This window comes from Thamnophis elegans, chromosome 5, assembly GCF_009769535.1.
Source record: "Thamnophis elegans isolate rThaEle1 chromosome 5, rThaEle1.pri, whole genome shotgun sequence".
NCBI lineage: Eukaryota > Metazoa > Chordata > Lepidosauria > Squamata > Colubridae > Thamnophis > Thamnophis elegans.
The window spans coordinates 58,494,823-58,512,196 of record NC_045545.1 but is presented as its reverse complement, the minus strand read 5'-3'; the positions used below and the strand labels follow the sequence as shown (position 1 = coordinate 58,512,196).

General features: G+C 39.5%; 1 protein-coding gene across 4 annotated transcripts in view; it reads right to left on the bottom strand.

Moving 5' to 3' along the window:
* Positions 1-9,360, bottom strand: part of RAP1A (RAP1A, member of RAS oncogene family) — a 94,572-nt gene extending 85,212 nt beyond the window's left edge. The window contains exons 1-2 of one of the 4 annotated variants that reach the window (XM_032218355.1): positions 9,070-9,347; positions 7,051-7,100 (exon numbers count right to left, since the gene is read on the bottom strand). The gene's annotated coding sequence lies outside the window, so the exon portion shown is untranslated. Of the gene's footprint in view, positions 1-7,050; positions 7,101-8,708; positions 8,731-9,069 lie in introns of those variants that run through there. The other 3 variants (XM_032218357.1, XM_032218354.1, XM_032218356.1) reach the window with 3 other exon arrangements.
* Between the last annotated feature and the right edge of the window lie 8,014 nt (positions 9,361-17,374).

The following is a 17,374-nucleotide window of genomic DNA, read 5'->3' as shown; positions in this document are numbered from 1 at the left end:
ATGAAGAAGTCCAGGAAGTCACCAGCTGTGAATTTGATTTGAAGCAGACTTCATCTTTGATCTCAGTCTGCAATTAGCCTTTGAAAGTACTGCATTTTCTCACTCATGTGATGCAAGTGCCACCAAGTTGAAAGAAGAAACAGTAATGTGCAATTTTATATTGGCATATCAGTCAGTCCAGTACAAAGTCATGGTGATTTTGGCATTAGTATATTTACAATGTAACTGACAGTAACCAACTTCTTTTTAGAATATTGTACTCTTTGTAAAAAAAAATTAAGAACACAGGTAATCTTCCATCTAATTCTGAGGATAGCTGTACAGATTGAACTGTATTTTTTCAAACATAATTTTATTTTAAATAACTTCACATAGTTATTTTTCACCGAAGGAATCACTTCAGATGCTACCTTTAGTACTTTACTGGAACAATTATAACTATAAATTGCTAAGATCCACTCAGAGAAGAGGGATTTTTTTTTCTTTTGTGTATTTTAATGATATATTAAGTTTCCAAACAAGGAAACTGGATAGATTCAGTTCTAGATTTGTCTCCATTCCACAGGCATTTATCAAATCCAGGAATTGTTGTAAAAGCACATATGTATAATTTGAGAAGTAGTTAAGTATAAAGCTATACAAAGAGTAAATGTAAATAGTGTTGCTTTTCAATAAAGAATAAGAAATTCTTTCAAGGAATAATATCAAAATTCTTATTTTGCATCCTATTAAATCACAATCTACTTCCTTTTTATTATATTGTTAATACCAAATAAATATCACTAATCATTGTTTCATGAATACAGAAAACAGGGGATATCAATAATGACGTTTATTCTAGCCAAAATTCTGATCTTCAAGCTAGGTTAGTCATTAGCATTTGAGAAAAATACTGCATGAATTTTCTAAGAGAAATCAATGGATCAATAGCTCTTTATTCTGCAGTGATTAAATCAAGGTGGCTATCTTATAAACACACCTTAGGAAAGATAAATTAAAACCTCAAATATTATTTATCATTTCCTATCAAAGACATGCATTGAAATTATTGTATGAATATAGCAATAGTAATAGCAATAGTACTTAGATTACGTACCGCTCCCTAGTGCTTTATATACTTTTTGACCATATTGCAACATCAGTCTATTGCCCCCAAAAATTTGGATCCTCATCTTACCAACCTCGGAAGGATGGAAGCCTGAGTCAACCTCAAGCCCCATCATAATCGAACATCAGACTGTGGGCACAGTTAACCTGCAATACTGCATACTAATCACTGCCCCACCAGTTTTTTTTTAAGCTGTATTTGAAAAAGAAAATACAATTCTTCCCCTCACTCAGGAATAGGGGTGTGTGTGTGTGTGTGTGTGTGTGTGTGTGTGTGTGTGTGTGTGTGTGTGTTTTGAGGCTAGTTAGTCATTTAAGATTCCAAAAGCACACTCATAGATATTTGGGTGGTATGCCTTATTTAATAGTGGGCAACCCACAAGGTATCCAGAACAGATAAAGTCTGTCTGTGAAATGATCAAACCATCACAATAATGGAATGAGAGGAAGCTGTGACAGAACTGCTTAGCCATCTGAGAAACAGACAATAGAAACAAATATAGGAATTATTTAATTCGGGGATGTGCAAATTGAAATCTGATTGAAATGTATTTATTCAGAGTTTCAATTTCTGGTATATATTAAACTAGATGGGAGACAGCCTGGTCTTGTGATACTTTCATTGATGTAATCCAGGGTTCAAAACATTCTCTCCCATGTACACCAACTGGAATGACCTGATCTAGGAAGATGCAGAAACTCGGTTAAGGTGTTTCCCATTTCCAATAGGGACTGCAGGGGTTAAAGATAAAGAATACTATCATTAATCATTTTAAACACTACTCAGAGGTCTAATGCAACCAGAGGAGAGCATTCTCTCCATCAGGGTCCTTGCATAAATCATTCACCAGAGAAACTAACACTGTTTCTCTCCCATACCCAAGCCTGAATCATGACTAGAAGATTCAGAAATCTTCCCTAAAAAGCCGGACTGCAGACAGAGTAGATGTTGTCCAATACAGCTGATCAAAAAATGGTTTCCTCAAGAGTGTGTGCACTTCTGTCTTCCTCATATATGTATTAATTAGCTTTCAAATCCAGCCCAGAGGTGGCAGAATTCATTAAGCAGAGAACTCTATCTACTTCCTATCTAAATTCAAAATGGACTCACATCTATTTGTTTTTTCAAATAGGATTTACAACTGATTCTGATTCTTAAATCAACTTCAGATCTTTATATAAAATGTCTGCTTATTTCTTCAGTCTTGGTTTCAATGCATGAAATTTTAACCTTGATTAACCTTGTATTTATAGTCCTTTCTATTTTCTGACTTCTTGTCTTTCAAAACTATACAGAACATTCAACACGTATTTCCAACATGGGAAAATAATTCATTGCCACTCAAAGACCCTTATTGAGTGAGGTAGCTATACAAAATAATGACTAAATTTATCTATTACATTTGAGAGAATTTCATTTATCCTGTTCTTAATAAGTTTAGTTTAGTTTAGTTTTCCCTTTATTTGTATGCCGCCCTTTTCCCTGGGGGGACTCAGGGCGGCTCACAGTTCAAAAAGGGGAGGGGGGAAGGACAAACAATTTTCCAAACATGAAGACAATACAACATATTAAAAGAAGCACAACAGTCACACAATTCGGGTGGGGTTAGAGTCTTAACCCCAGGCCAGCCGGGACAGCCAGATCTTTAAAGCGGTGCGGAAGGACTGGAGGGTGGTGAGGGTCCGAATCTCCACGGGGAGTTCGTTCCAGAGGGTCGGAGCAGCCACTGAGAAGGCTCTCCTCCGGGTAGTTGCCAGTCTGCACTGGCTGGAAGATGGAATTCGGAGGAGGCCTAATCGATGCGATCGTATCGGTCTAGTGGAGGTAATTGGCAGTAGGCGGTCTCTCAAGTACCCAGGCCCACTACCATGAAGGGCTTTGTAGGTGATAAGTAGCACCTTGAAGCGCACCCGGAGATCAACAGTCAGCCAGTGCAGCTCGCGGAGGATAGGTGTTACGTGGGTGAAGCGAGGTGCACCCACAATCGCTCGCACGGCCGCATTCTGGACTAGCTGAAGTCGCCGAATGCTCTTCAAGGGCAGCCCCATGTAGAGCACATTGCAGTATTCCAGCCTAGAGGTCACAAGGGCACGAGTGACTGTTGTGAGGGCCTCCCGGTTCAGGTAGGGACGCAACTGGTGTACCAGGCGAACCTGGGCAAATGCCCCCCTGGTCACAGCTGACAAATGATGTTCGAAGGTCAGCTGTGGGTCCAGGAGGACTCCCAAGTTGCGAACCCTGTCTGAGGGGCGTACAGTTTGACCCCCCAGCCTGAGAGATGGAACACTTGGCCAATTAGTGGGAGGGAAACACAGCAGCCACTCGGTCTTTTCCGGATTGAGCACAAGCTTGTTGACCCCCATCCAGTCTTTAACAGCCTCAAGACCCTGGCTCATCACATCCATCGCTTCGTTGAGTTGGCACGGGGCAGACAGATACAACTGAGTATCGTCCGCATACTGGTGGTATTTTATCCCGTGCCGTCGAATGATCTCACCCAGCGGTGAGATAAGCAAAATTACAACAGTGATAGTGCAATGGTTAGAATGCAGTATTGCAGGGTAACTCTGCCCACGATCCTGGACAAGATTGACTCAGCCTTCTATCCTTCTGAGGTTGGTAAAATGAGGATCCAGATTGTTGGGGGCAATATGCTGACATGTGTAAATCAATCATCAATCATGGAGAAAGTAAAATATCCACAGTATACCACCACTCCATAGATATTGAAACATTTATCACTTTAAAATTCTGAGGGTTCATCTATAGTTAGTTCTTATCAAAATCAAAGAAATATCTATTGGAGATACAGGTCATTAGATTCTTTAATGCAAAGATGGCTTATCAGTATACAATTATTCTTTTGTCTCAAAACTTCCTGAAGTCATCATGTTTGTACTTATGAAGTATATTGAATTTTAATGTTTTCCTGCAATAGGACACTGATAGAACTAGGAAGTAGTCATACATTTTAGTTTAAAGATTGTAAGAGCCCCTTCAATACAAAACTCTGCAACTTATCACTTTTGCTACCATTCAGAAATAGTATTCCCTTAATTATTCTAATCAAGGTCCTCCAATCTATCTGGGAAAGTGAGCCATTGTCAGTTACATATTTATTGAATACAATATAATTGTTTTGTTTTGTTCCTAAATTATAACCTATACTAAATAGCAGGGATCAACATTATGACTTTCTGAAACAGCAACCACTGTTCTGTTGAAGTGTCAAGCTTTCACACAAAATAATATGTATGAAAATAGATCTGTTTACAGAATTAGTTGAACACAGGACTTCCTGTATTAATTCAGCTCCACCTTAAAAACTACATATGTTCTACTGACATAAATACATTTTTTCACCAACTGTAAAGAAAACACACTTCAAATCTGCAGTAGAATAATCAAATAGTCCAAAAACAAAATAATAAAGCATTAATATTAGTAATTTCCAAATCATATGTGAATATTTATTATTTGGGGAAAAATCCATGGCAATAGAATACAATGATTGGTAATTTAATGCTGTTTTAATAGAACTATAGACATATGAGTTATAGTATTTTATATTGCTTTTGCAAAGTTTGAATACTAATATGCACAATGTAACCAGCATTTTTGGGTATCTCTAAAGTAAGATTCCAAAAGAGAGTCACATTCGACTTTTGTGGCAGAAACACCAAACATCTCATAGCACCTTAAAACTAACACATGTATTATCTCAAAGTTTATATATATTTATTTAATTTATATCCAGCCTTTATTGGTTTTATGAAGAACTCAAAAGCAGCAAACGTATCTAATGCAACCTTTCTCATCTGATTTTTCCTCACAACAACCCTGTGAGGTAAGATGGCCTGAGAGAAAGTGTCTGGCCCAAGATCACCCAGCTGGCTTTCATGGATTAGAAGGGACTAGAACACACAGTCTCCAGTTTTATAATCTGGTGCTTTAATCCCTAAACCAAAGTGGCTTTCAAACTAGTTTATACAAGTATTGTAACTGTTTTTACACTACTTTATTTCAGTGGAATTTGCACTGCTAAACCTCTCACTAGAATGTTTGTTTTGGTATGTATATACCGTATTTTTCAGAGTATAAGATGCACCGGAGTATTAAGACGCACCAAGGTTTTGAAGAGGCAAATTTTTTAAAAAAAAGTTTTTGCACTCTGCAAACCTCCCCCAAACAGCCCATTTTTTGCTCATTTCTGCCCTCCCCAGCCCCCAGGAGTCCTCTAAAAGCCTCCATAAGGCTATGCACAGCCATTTTGGTGAAGGGGGCAAAGTTTCAGGTGGCAAAAAAATGCTGTATTCAGTATATAAGACGCACCCAGATTTTCAGCCTCTTTTTTGAGGGGAAAAGGTGTGTCTTATATTCCCAAAAATATGGTAAGTATCAGGGTTCAACATATCAAAATAGCTCACTGATTTGAAAAATAGCACTTCAGTGGGTTTGGGTTAACTAAAAGGCTAAGGAAGCTGAAAATCCATTTCCCACCCAGACTATTTTAAACTCTGTCATTAAGTAACATGGAATAATTAAAACGAAGACATTGTGTATTGATTCTGACAATCAAACTGCTGCTGTTAAGCTCAACTACAAAAATACTAAGGTGACAAGTAAATGCCATGAAAACTTCCAGTTCTTGACAGAACATTGTTATGTTCTGAAATCTGAAAGAGTTGTAAACATATAGCTAGTTTTGTAAACATAAATTATTAATTTTAAGTTTTTAAAAGCCCATATATAAATGTTACTTTCATTTACATTCATTTATATTCATAATATTTAGTTTTAATTGATGATTTTGTTCTGACTTCAAACATCTCAGATATCTGAACTATTTCCAGTCTTTCTACAAATAACAAATATTGGCACACAAAAAATATCTCATGGATTATTACTATAGAAAGTTAATTATTCTGAAAATTTTACAATGAGAGAGAATATAATCTTTCCATTGGTCAATACATGCAGCTTGTTAAGATGCTTTGGAACTTCAATTGGGGGGGGGCTATATGAAGCAATCTACAAATCTGTGTTTATCTAGATAATTAAACTTTAAAATATACACAAACAAGTACAGACATGATGAACTGACATGGGGTACTACTCAGGAAGGAAATGATGTACATGGATAAGAATTATACTTCCCACATATTAAAATAGAAGACTGGCATGAAGTGTAGACAATGTGACTGCCCTTCTGTCTTGTGACATACTGCAAATAGTATATTGCATTTCCCTTTTTGAAGATGTTGTTGGTATTTCAAAATAGGAAATCCTATAGCTAGGAAACTGTACTAATGATCAGCTAAGCTCATTTTTCACATTCAAAACCCAGTCGCTCCCCATCTCCCTGAAAAAGAACATTTCAAATTGAATACGTTCAAATATTATCAACTCGGCAAATCAGTACTAATTCTAGTTTCCATTAAGCAAATTTGGTAGTTAGGGCACCAAACTAGTAACTGTGAAACTGTGAGATTTAGACCAGCCTTTCGCTCAAAGCCAGCGGGGTCACTTTGGGCCAGTTTTATTCTGTCAGTCCTGAGAAGAAGGCAATGGCAAAACACTTTTGAAATCTTGCCAAGAAAACTGCAGGGACTTTCTAGGCAATTCCTAGCAGTTAATATAGACTTGAAAGCATTAAACAATAACTTAAAGTGCTAAATATACATTTCTGAGTGGATTCCCTTTGAATTTTTACCTTCCAATCATGCCACTCCAAGAATTTTTTTTTAAAAAAACACCTTCATGCATACCTAACTTATTTCCTAAAATAACTAGCTTTCAGGAGACCTAAGGCATTTTTGCTTTTATGCATTGCTCTTTTTTTATTTCCATGCTTTGGGGAGAATAAATTAAGAGTCTATACAAACCCATCAAATGAGTCTAATATGCACTTGGAATTCAAGACCATGGACCTTTTATCTTACCATAGAGTCATGGCTGAACCAGCCAGGTGATATCACATCAAATACGTTTTCTATGAGAAAAAAAAATGACCATTCACTAGAATTGCAAGCAGCTGCTCAGATTCCTCAAGCCAGAAATTACTATAACCCGAATAATTTATAATTCAATCTATGGACAACTCAATACAGAGAATGAGCCCCTGCACCAACCCCATACTAGATGGTATCTATGATAACAGTAGAAAAACATCCCTGGTTTACACAGAATTCAGTTTAGTACTGCTTTCAGCCACTGAAATATTCAAAAGGCAGCTTGCTACAAAGTTTACAGCTGGCAGGAAGTTATTGGTTCTTTCAAGGAGAGAGCTATTCATCTAAGGCAGACAAAAGCAACTGAAGTTAAGGAATGTCTTTTGACCCAAATGGGGATCCTTAGCAAAACTGCTATTGCAAAAGACCTAAAGCTGTGCTAAAGCTGAAACAGGATGGCAGCAAAGTGCCAGCAATCTTCCCCCAACCACAAAAGTTCAAAACAGAGAAGTCAAGTGTCCAGTTTCTTTTCCTTACATGCTACATGGGAGACGTGGGGAAATTTTGTATTTTACTTCCTCATTAATGAAACCAACCAGAAGCAGAAATTCAAGGGAAGGGGATGAGAGGAAGTTGAGTCTTTCTGGCAGTAATTCAAGTATTTGGCATTAAGAACCCAGCATGCCAATGACTTCAAAATAATAAGTTTGGTTCCACCAGCACATCAAAGCGAGTTGTCACTAATGGATGCTGGAGATACAAATAAAAGCAGAACACCTTTAGTTAGAAAGGAGATTACAATATAACTAATTAGAATTAAAGTTCTGTTGTTATTCATACTCTTATGTTCAGAAGACCAATGCCAATGTCAGCCACACTGTATTGTTCCAGAAACTAGTCTGAAAAATGCATGGCACCCACAGTGTTATCACCAAAAAAGGAGCAGCTCCCTTCAGTCCTTAGGATTCTCTGTCCCATGGAGAAAAATCACATCACAGCAACAGTCTTTCTAGAGCAGTGGTTCCCAACCTTTTTTTTTTTTTTTTTGGCTATGCCCCACCTAAGCATCTCTAAAATCCTGATGCTCCCCCCCCAATGACATATAATTCATACTTTACTCAAAAAGTAAACTCTACTCCCGCAGAGGAAGCCTAAAAGGCCATTAACTTGGTTTAAACAAGGTTCAAACTGCCCTCATTAAAAATCAAATTGGCCTCCTGTGAGGCGTGGGCTCCACGTTGGGAACCACTATTCTAGAGGAAAGGACCACCTTTCAACCGTACCCAGAGACCTTTGAGCTGTACTGGTAGCAGCACCATCTCCGGGCACCCCAGAAAAAAAGGCAGAAATCTCCATCCTGTCCTGAAGGACCAGAATTAAACAAGCAAGAGAGAGGAAAGAGGCAGCGACCTTCTCTAACTAATGGGGGAAAGGTATCTGTGCTGTCAAATCGATCAAAATAACCTTCCCTTCCTCCTCTCCTCCTCCTCCCCCTCCCACCTGGCACTCCTACCTTTTTTTCCCTTCCTCAAAAGATACGCCGGAGAACTTCGCCACTTTAACCCCGCGATCACCCACGGCTCCCCCTCGTTCAGCAACTCCCCCACCCCCAACGCCGGGCCAACTCCCCCCCGACCGCAAACACGCACACGTTACGTGCACTCCAGGGCAGCTCACTCTCTGGCCCGGTTCCAGCCTGGCTGTCAGAGGCGCTCCCTCCGGAGAGCCCCCCTTTCTGCTGCCGGGGTGCAGTCATACCGCCACCGCTACGGGAAGGGGAGCAGGAGGAACAGGGTCCCCTTCCTTTTCTCCAGTGGGAGACACCCCAGCAGTAACAGCAGCAGCAGCAGGAGCGTCGCTCCCGCGGCCCCTTCTCTCCCTCCCGGGCTCCGAGCCAAGCTGCAGGGCCCCTCGGCCTGGCTGCGAGAGGGAGGTGACCGGGCCCCGCACAAGGAGGAGAAGCCCGAGCAAACCCGCCACCGCTTCCCCGCTCCTGCCGCCCCCGCTCACCCCGTTGCCGCTGCCTGCCAGGGCTAGCCCGGCCGCCCGCTGCTCTGTTTGCTTTCCTTCCTCCGGCTTCTTCGCTACCTGCCTGCTTCTTCTTCTTTTTTTTGCCTTCGCTCCAGGCTCGATGGCTCCAGTGTGCGGCGGTGGTGGCGGCGGCGGCAGCTCATGCGCTCCGCCTCTCCCCCTCCTTCCTCCCTGGGATTGAGGCGGGGCTCTGGAGCCGGCGAGGGAGGAGCGAGGGCGGCGGACGCATGGAAGGCGGAGGAGCAGCGCGGCAAATCCGGGGCGGCCCGGCGGAGCAACAGCGAGACTCTGCCCAGCTGCTCTTTCGCTTCTGTATGCTGATTTTTTTTTTCCTTCCCCCAAGGGTGCGTCGCTGTTTGCGTGGATGACGTCCGACCGGCAACTCTTGCTATGGAGGAGCAGTGTCAAGCTACAATTTTTAAGTCGTCTCTCGTCCACCAGAGCGGGGCCCGGATCCACTCACGGGTTGGAAGTTGTCCTGGAACGATCCACCGAAGCAGCAGCACATGCGACCTTCTGCAACATTTCCTCGTTCCCTTTGGAGGTGGGTGGGGAGACAGCCAGTTGTTCCTATCTCCTGCTGCTGTCAGTTCGGAACTGAAATATCCCGACGTGCGCTAGATAGCAGCAAAAAGTTATAATGGTCTTTTGTCTATTTGCTCCCATCTGGTGGCCGTCCGGGCGATTTGCAGGGCAACTCTATTACAGAATCGCACTGCAGTAGTGTGTTCCGAAAAGTGCTCACGCGCAGTTTTCGGGGTGCCCTTGAGCGCCCTCTCTCTGTGGGCAGCGCAATTGCAACTTCCAGGAGTGGAAGATACTCTTGTAAGTGGGGTTTTAATGTTTTATTTAATCGTCTGTCCGTTAAGATGCCCAACCAAGAAAGAAGAACGTTTAATAATACTAATGTTGTGTTTAAATTTTAAACAGCAGACCTGTCACTTTCAAGTATTGTCAACTACAGAATAAGAAAACAACTTCCTATCCCATGATTTTTGTGATGACTAGCAATCATTGATTCGATGGGTTGACTCGTGCATTATTTCAACAAAATTTTAATTAAAAATTCAGTTTTAATGAATTAGTTTGGTCTTTGGCTTAACTTGTGAGAGTGAATCAAATCTAACACATCATATAAAGGAATGTTTTTCAAGCTTGGCAACTTTAAAACGTGTGGACTTCAACTTCCAGCATTCCCCATGCTTTAGATCAATGTGATTTGTAACGCACAAAATGCTTTGCTCCTTTCCCTAATCTGATGCCATTAAAATAGGTTGGATTTTAATTCTTGTAATTGCTAGCCAGCATAGTTTTTGAGATAAGTCCAACACATCTGGAGCCCATTGAGTTGGAGAAGATTGCCCAGCAAAAAGTGAAAAGAGGAAGGAACATTCCTTGCTTTTAATTGCTCACTTACCTTTTCCCAGCAATAGAGAAAATTGGACCATCCTCAACGGAAGATAGGAAAAAGTAGTTTGTTATGTTTTCCTAGATAAACAATAACCAGCTTTACCTGCACTTTCCCCTCTCCAGATACCCTGACGGAGAATGTAATGGTTTTTTGCCCCAGTCCACAACATCAAGCAGGACTATGCCTGCAGTGGAAAGTCACTTGATCATTGCAAAGTATCATGCTCTTGTATGTACTGTGTGTATAAATGTCAATTTCTGGAGTGAAAACATTTCCACAGTAGGGAGACATCTGGCTTAGAATCTTTCCACATATTTTTCTGCATAAAATATTTCCTTTTATGGAACATTCCACACAAGATCAAAATATTACAGTACCTTTTTACACTTACACTGCATGGTGCTGCAGAAATACATCTGGTTCCACAACAGTAATTCAGCTTCTATGTATATCTAGTTTTGACAGCCCACTTAGATGTCATTTGCAGAGTGAGGTCTTAGAAGTCTCCAAATTCATTTTACACAACCATTTGAGGCCAATTCGAGGTTGAGCCTGTCACATGAAATGCTGCCAATCAAATATGTGCCAATTTCAATGTAGATAATTTACTGCATCCATTTCAATTGAATAGGATGCTTATTGGAGTTAAAAAGCAGATTCGGTAGGACTGATCTTTTCCTTGTAGCAAAATACATCAAACAGGTGTGTGGGAACCCCAAACTTGGTCTAACTAAGTCCTAATCACCTGCTGTCCACAATATATATTTTCTTCTTTTGACAACAGAGGAAACTTTAGTTGTGAAAACTGAGTGGAGTGCAGGAGAGGATATTATAAATGAATTGTAAGGGAGTCCAGTGAATAAAGCACTTTTCTCTACATTCAATTTCCAATATTTCTTTTTTAAAAAGTCACTTTCGCCCTGTGGCATGAACCTTCAATGAATTCTCGAGCTATGACTTAAACTCAACTTAGCTTTTGTAATATTTGTAGCACTTCCCATCTGTATGATAACATCTGTATGATCTTATTATAGATGTTCTATCAAGAGTCATTTTAAAACCAACTATGAATTAAACTGCCTTTATTCTGGGGGAAAAAAACCCACTGAGGGCTCCCAATCTAGGTCACTTGTTTCCTGCTTGGAAAAAAAAAAGACCCCCTCGTTACCAGTGTTTGCAACTACACGAGAAAGCAACAGAGATTATTTTCAGGGGGAGAGGAAGCCTCAAATGAGGCACCCATCCCAATCAGAAATACTTTTTCAATATGGACATGTGGGAGTCCCCCCCCCCCTCCCAGTGGTTGCACATACTGACAACTCCCAAAAATGCTTAGAATGATGCCCTTACTGCCAGCAATATACTATGGCTAAGCCTTCTATTTTAGGCCCAAAATAAACAGAGAGGAAGTCTGTAGAGTTCAAATACAGTCATGCAACCTCCTAAAACTTCAGTAAAAGCAATCAACTCACTGTTGTCCAGAGGGAAAAGAGGAAATACACCTTGAACAGTCTGGGGTCGGGGGAAATTGTAATTAGGTGTTATACTGACCTTTATGCAAGGAATGCACACGTTAAAAAATAGGCACAACCTTTTTCCAAAGCTATTTTTCTTTCTCAAATTATTTGCTACCTCCTGTTTTCGTTTTTTACCTGGCACTTATCCACTTTTTAGACTCTAGCATGCCACTCAAAGGCCAAAAGTGGCACTCATGAACAAAGATCTCTAACCTTTTTTGAATACTTGCTCTCACAAAATGCCTGCAATTGGGGTAACAATCTGTTGCAAACTATAAATTGATAAGAATGTAATTTGTCATCTCTTCTGCCATGACTTTCCTTCCCATTAGACATTTCTTCTTCCTTCTGCTTTCTTAGTTATTTTCCATCAATAATAATGGTGGGTGATATTTACCCTGCATAACTAACATTTTATTTCTTAAAAAATAAAATATCATAATCTAAACATCAGGGGTGCCAAGAAATGTTTCAATGGACACACTGAAAATTTGAGGTGCCACATAGAAATTCTTAAGTCAGGAACATCACTAGATAAGGAGATTCCTGAGGATGCTTCAAGCTATATTTTACTTGCCACATTTCACTTCTTAGATCAAAAATTAAATTCAAGTTATACAACAAAATAATTCCACTATGTTGCTCTATAAGATTCATGTTGCAGATTGAGGAGTAATGAATTCGGTAGTAGGTTCCATTTTCAAAGTGTCTGCTGCATTTCACTCATGGAATGACCCATTTTGTCACATCAGCAGTACCAACTGAGGTGTGAATGCTTCCCAGCTGTTGCCTACAGTAGAGATTTAGTAGTCATTGCTGTTGCTCAGTATGTGTTGACAAGAGAAAGGAGCAATGCAATGCAGTTTTAAAGAGCATGTTGGATTAATGTAAATATGACTGCACTATTTCATCCATGTCTGAATTCATATTAACAAAAATTATTTTAAAGAAAAATAAATCTGAAGATCTGGTTCCCAATATGCTCATTTATTATAGTTTATGGATTTCCCTCAATTTCAGGAAAGAAAATGTTGCTGCAACTTGTTATAATTTAAACAACGTTTTAATCAGTTAGGGCCTATTGCTTTTATTCCTATTTCATCAATAATAATTTATTAAACTTGTATGCTTCCTGACTAATGTGGAACAATCTCCCCGTGGAGATTCGTACCCTCACCACTGTCCAGGCCTTCTGCACAGCCCTCAAGAACTGGCTAGCCCGTCAGGTCTGGGGCTAAGCCTATTTTCGCCCCTCCCGAATGTTGAGTGAATGTTGAGTTTTATTGTTTAATTTATTTTTTGTTCACATTTCTTTTTGCACTGTCCTTCACCCCCTTTCCTTTGTGATTGTAAGCCGCCCTGAGTCCCCTCAGGGAAAAGGGCGGCCTATAAATGTTCAATAAATGAAAAAATGAAATGAAATGCTCTACTATCCTCCTTGGGTTCCTTATCATTTTATTTAGTTCCATCATTCTAGTACTAGGCATGTGGTTCTTTAATCAAAGATTAAAGTCCTATTTCCCAAGTCCTATTCTTCTCCTGAACCCCCACTTCCAGCTAACATCCTTTCTGCACCCAAAAATGTATAAGACCAAACCAAAACAATATTTAATGTGTGTTTACTTGAAATTCAATTATTTTTGTTTACAATGACCATTTTCCATTTTTTAAAATATTTAATAAATTCCACCTTCCAACCTGTTGGAATTACAGCCTATCACTTTTAAAAGAAATCTAGGGGTATCAGGGAGGGGGTGTCCATGAGCCCATCAGTTCAGCACTCCAATTTTGCAGTAAGCTATAGCTGTTAGATATTTTAAATGGAATTTCATTTTAACTTTTAAATTGCTTGAGTTTAAATTGGTATTGAGTTATATTATTTATATGTCCTGAGGTACAGTGAAAATTTTAGTGTTGAGAAGCAGCTAAGAAAGTTATTAAATAAATATATGTCCCTTCATATAACTTGACACAGTGAATTAGCTGACATGATTTATACTCCCTGAATGCTGCTTTGCAGCACTCAGAGAGCATTGGCATTTGTTTGTAAGCAGACTGCCGTAATCAGGTGCCAAGGGACACAGCAAGAACCACAATGGTATATCTCTAGGAATATTTAAAGTTATACTGCACAAATTAGACTTGGGATATGGTAAGAGTATCAAACCTTTATAACAGGGTAGAATGGGATCACACATTTTACAATATATTTAGATTTGCAGCCTATTAATATATCACCAACGAACATGTATTCAGTTATTTTTACAATCACACATTTCATAATATTTTAATGCCACAGTATTATATTAGTGAACATCCTTGAATCTGATGCTGTGCAGTCTTTGTCTTGATTAGCACTGGGTGAGGGCTGCAGTTACATGCAACTTAAATGCTGAAGACATCAGATTGCATCAATTAAGGACAGGTTTTCCACATTGCACTAAGCCACGTATTGTGTAAATATGGTTTGTTGGATGAACCAGAAGTGGGAACTTGTACTTGGTGTTAAGCAATGAAACATGGCATACATACCACAAGGGCTGTATTTAAACAACATATTGAACAAGAAAAAAAACTCCAAACAAACCACATGGTGGCTTAGAGTCACGTATGACATGTTTTCTTCTAAGCTCTTACTTCTGACAAAGTTCATCCAGGCAAGGAGAGAAGACAGGAAATAGAGCAATCAAAACCGCAATACCAAAATTAACTCCAGCATCAGGAAATTCTTTAGATAAGGGCAAACTAATCTGTTTCAATTTGCCCTTGTTTTTTTCAGTCTTACATTTATTGCATCCTATTTGCACAGGTTAATTTAAAAAAAAAAAAAAAAGCTGAATTGTTCCTATAATTGTCATATATATTTATCATCTTCTTATGCACCTTCGAATAATAATCTATTTTTACAGAACATTTCCCCTAGTTTAGTGAACTTTTATGCATTATTTTTGAAAATATGTGTGTGTTTCAAATCTTTACATAAACCGTGCATTTTTAAAAACTGAAGCACTGCATTGAAAAATTCAGAAGCAAATTTTAATTGTATTTCACTTCACAAAACATTCATTCGGAAGGCCCAAATTAGATACGTTATTATCAAAGGGTTTTTCAGGACAGCTCCCAGGCTCTAGTGATGATCAGCTGTTTTATTCCTACTTATTTACTAAGAAGACACTGCTATTCTTTATATCTGAAATGACTAAGTCATCTATAATCATTGCCTAGTTACCTGTCAATGGAAAAATGGGCCTTAGTCTTAGTCGGTGTGTATAAGTATGACCAATTTGTTTTCAGGACTTAGTGAAAAAGCCAACTCAGCACATCATTGACAACTGGTGTTAAATTAAGTAGCAGTAATTACTGCTGAAATTGGTCTTCTCCCTAAATCAACATAATTGGACAAGAAGCAACAACTCATCACTTTCCAGGTCCAATGTTTATGATTTTTCTCTTAGATCATTTTGAGATTAACCCACTTGCTTCAGATACATTGTGAGTGTTTAAGATTTGAGAGGGAATTTTTTTAAAAAAAAAAAGACTTCAAAAGCTCTATAACCTATCTCACAGAGTTCTGTAAGTAAATAAGGAACAGACTATGTACATGACTATGAGCCAACAGAAATCTTTTAAGTTCCTCAGAACTATGCATGAGTGAGGTGGTATTGGAGGGAAATAGCTGGTGTTGATGCTTTAAGTATGAAGCATGGGGAAATAAGAAAATACAGCCAATTCAAAAAAAAGGTTTATTGCAAGCTTAAGCTCCTTACAAGAATCTGAACTACTAATAGTCAAAGCAAATTGTTGATAGATAAGAGCCAATGGAATTCAATGTGGGCTGGACTTAGATTTCTTGTGGGTACAAAGAGACTTGAGACTGATGATGCATTGACCCTCCCTTGGGTTCAGCCTGGTCATCTCCTGCATCAAGTTTGTTGCAGGAAATGTAGAAGCAGACTGTAATGATGATTCAGTGATGTTCCAGACTTCATCTCAAATTTTACTAATATTGCTATAACAGGGATGTGCAGTCACTAAAGGCAAGGGAGGCGTGGCCTCACCAGTCATGAGGAAAAGAAGAAGAATTTTAAAGAATTTTTTTAAAATAATTAAAGCCAAGGTAGTTGCTGCCAGATTCACAGTGACTTGGAACAGTGCTTTGTGTTAACCATAGGAGGAGGCCAGAGAACTAGGGCCTCTTTTGCATAAGGATTTTTTTACCTTTTAAGAGTTAAGCAAGGGTTAACAAGAAAAAGATTCCTTATGCAAATGAGGCACGTATTCTCTTGCCTTCTGTAGAGGGCATTTTTAGAGGCTTTTTAGAGTTCTCTGGGAACAACTAGCTCAGTCTGACAGAGCTCTGGCCTTTCATGAGGGAAGGGCAGGGCAGGACAGGGAGAAGCAGAGTTGAAATCATCTCTGAAACAGCTGGAAAAGGTTTGTGTGGGGAGGGGGGAGGAATTCAAAACGTTTGATCGGAAGGCAGCAGGGGAAGGGGGGAGTATGGCAGAGGAGCTGCTTTCAAGCCTTTGGAAAATATATCCAATCCAACTTCTGTGTTTGTGTTTGAGAGTGAGTGAATGAGAGAGGGATCAAAGTTCTCTGTGTGCGTGTGTCTGTTTGAGAGAGGGGGGAGGGAGGGAGAGAGGGAGGAAGGAGGGGGAGGGAGAAGAAAAAGAATGGGAAAACTTATTTTGCAAGGAGGGAAAATGCTGTCGCTTTAAATCGGAATTGAGCATGCCTGGCTGTGGAATTCTGGGAGTTGAAGTCCACAAGTCTAAAAAGTGCCTCACCAGGCCTAAAGCTGACCGCACGTCACTGTGCTATAATGAATAACATCCATCCCACAAGCAATGGTTATTCCCTAGGGATATCCAAAACAGTCTGAAAATTACCCATTTCAAGCCTAGAACTTGGAATACAATGTTCACAAATGAAACCAAAGATATACAAATACAAATTAAAACAAGAATTACTTTTGAATATGAATCAAAACACAATTATTTTGATTGGAAATGATTGAAATTAAACCAGAAAATGTGATGAGATTAACACTTCAAGCAACAAGCATGTTCTTCTCAATTAGCAACTAGGAGTGAAAATAAAGGTCAAGATTAGGAGGAATTGTCCTTTCAAATTTGAGTCCATGGCCATGGTGGACCCAAATGGGCACAGCAATCCAAAAAGTAACATAATATGGAATCCGATCAAGGTTCTGCTTGAAAACACCTGTTATATGTTCTACAACTATTGTAGGAAATATCTGAGCAAGAGAAAAACACCAGGTGTCTTTTGCTCTTGTGGTTGTTTCCGCATCTGCTTAGGCACCTAGATGTCCTTCCCACCTTTGGCAACACTA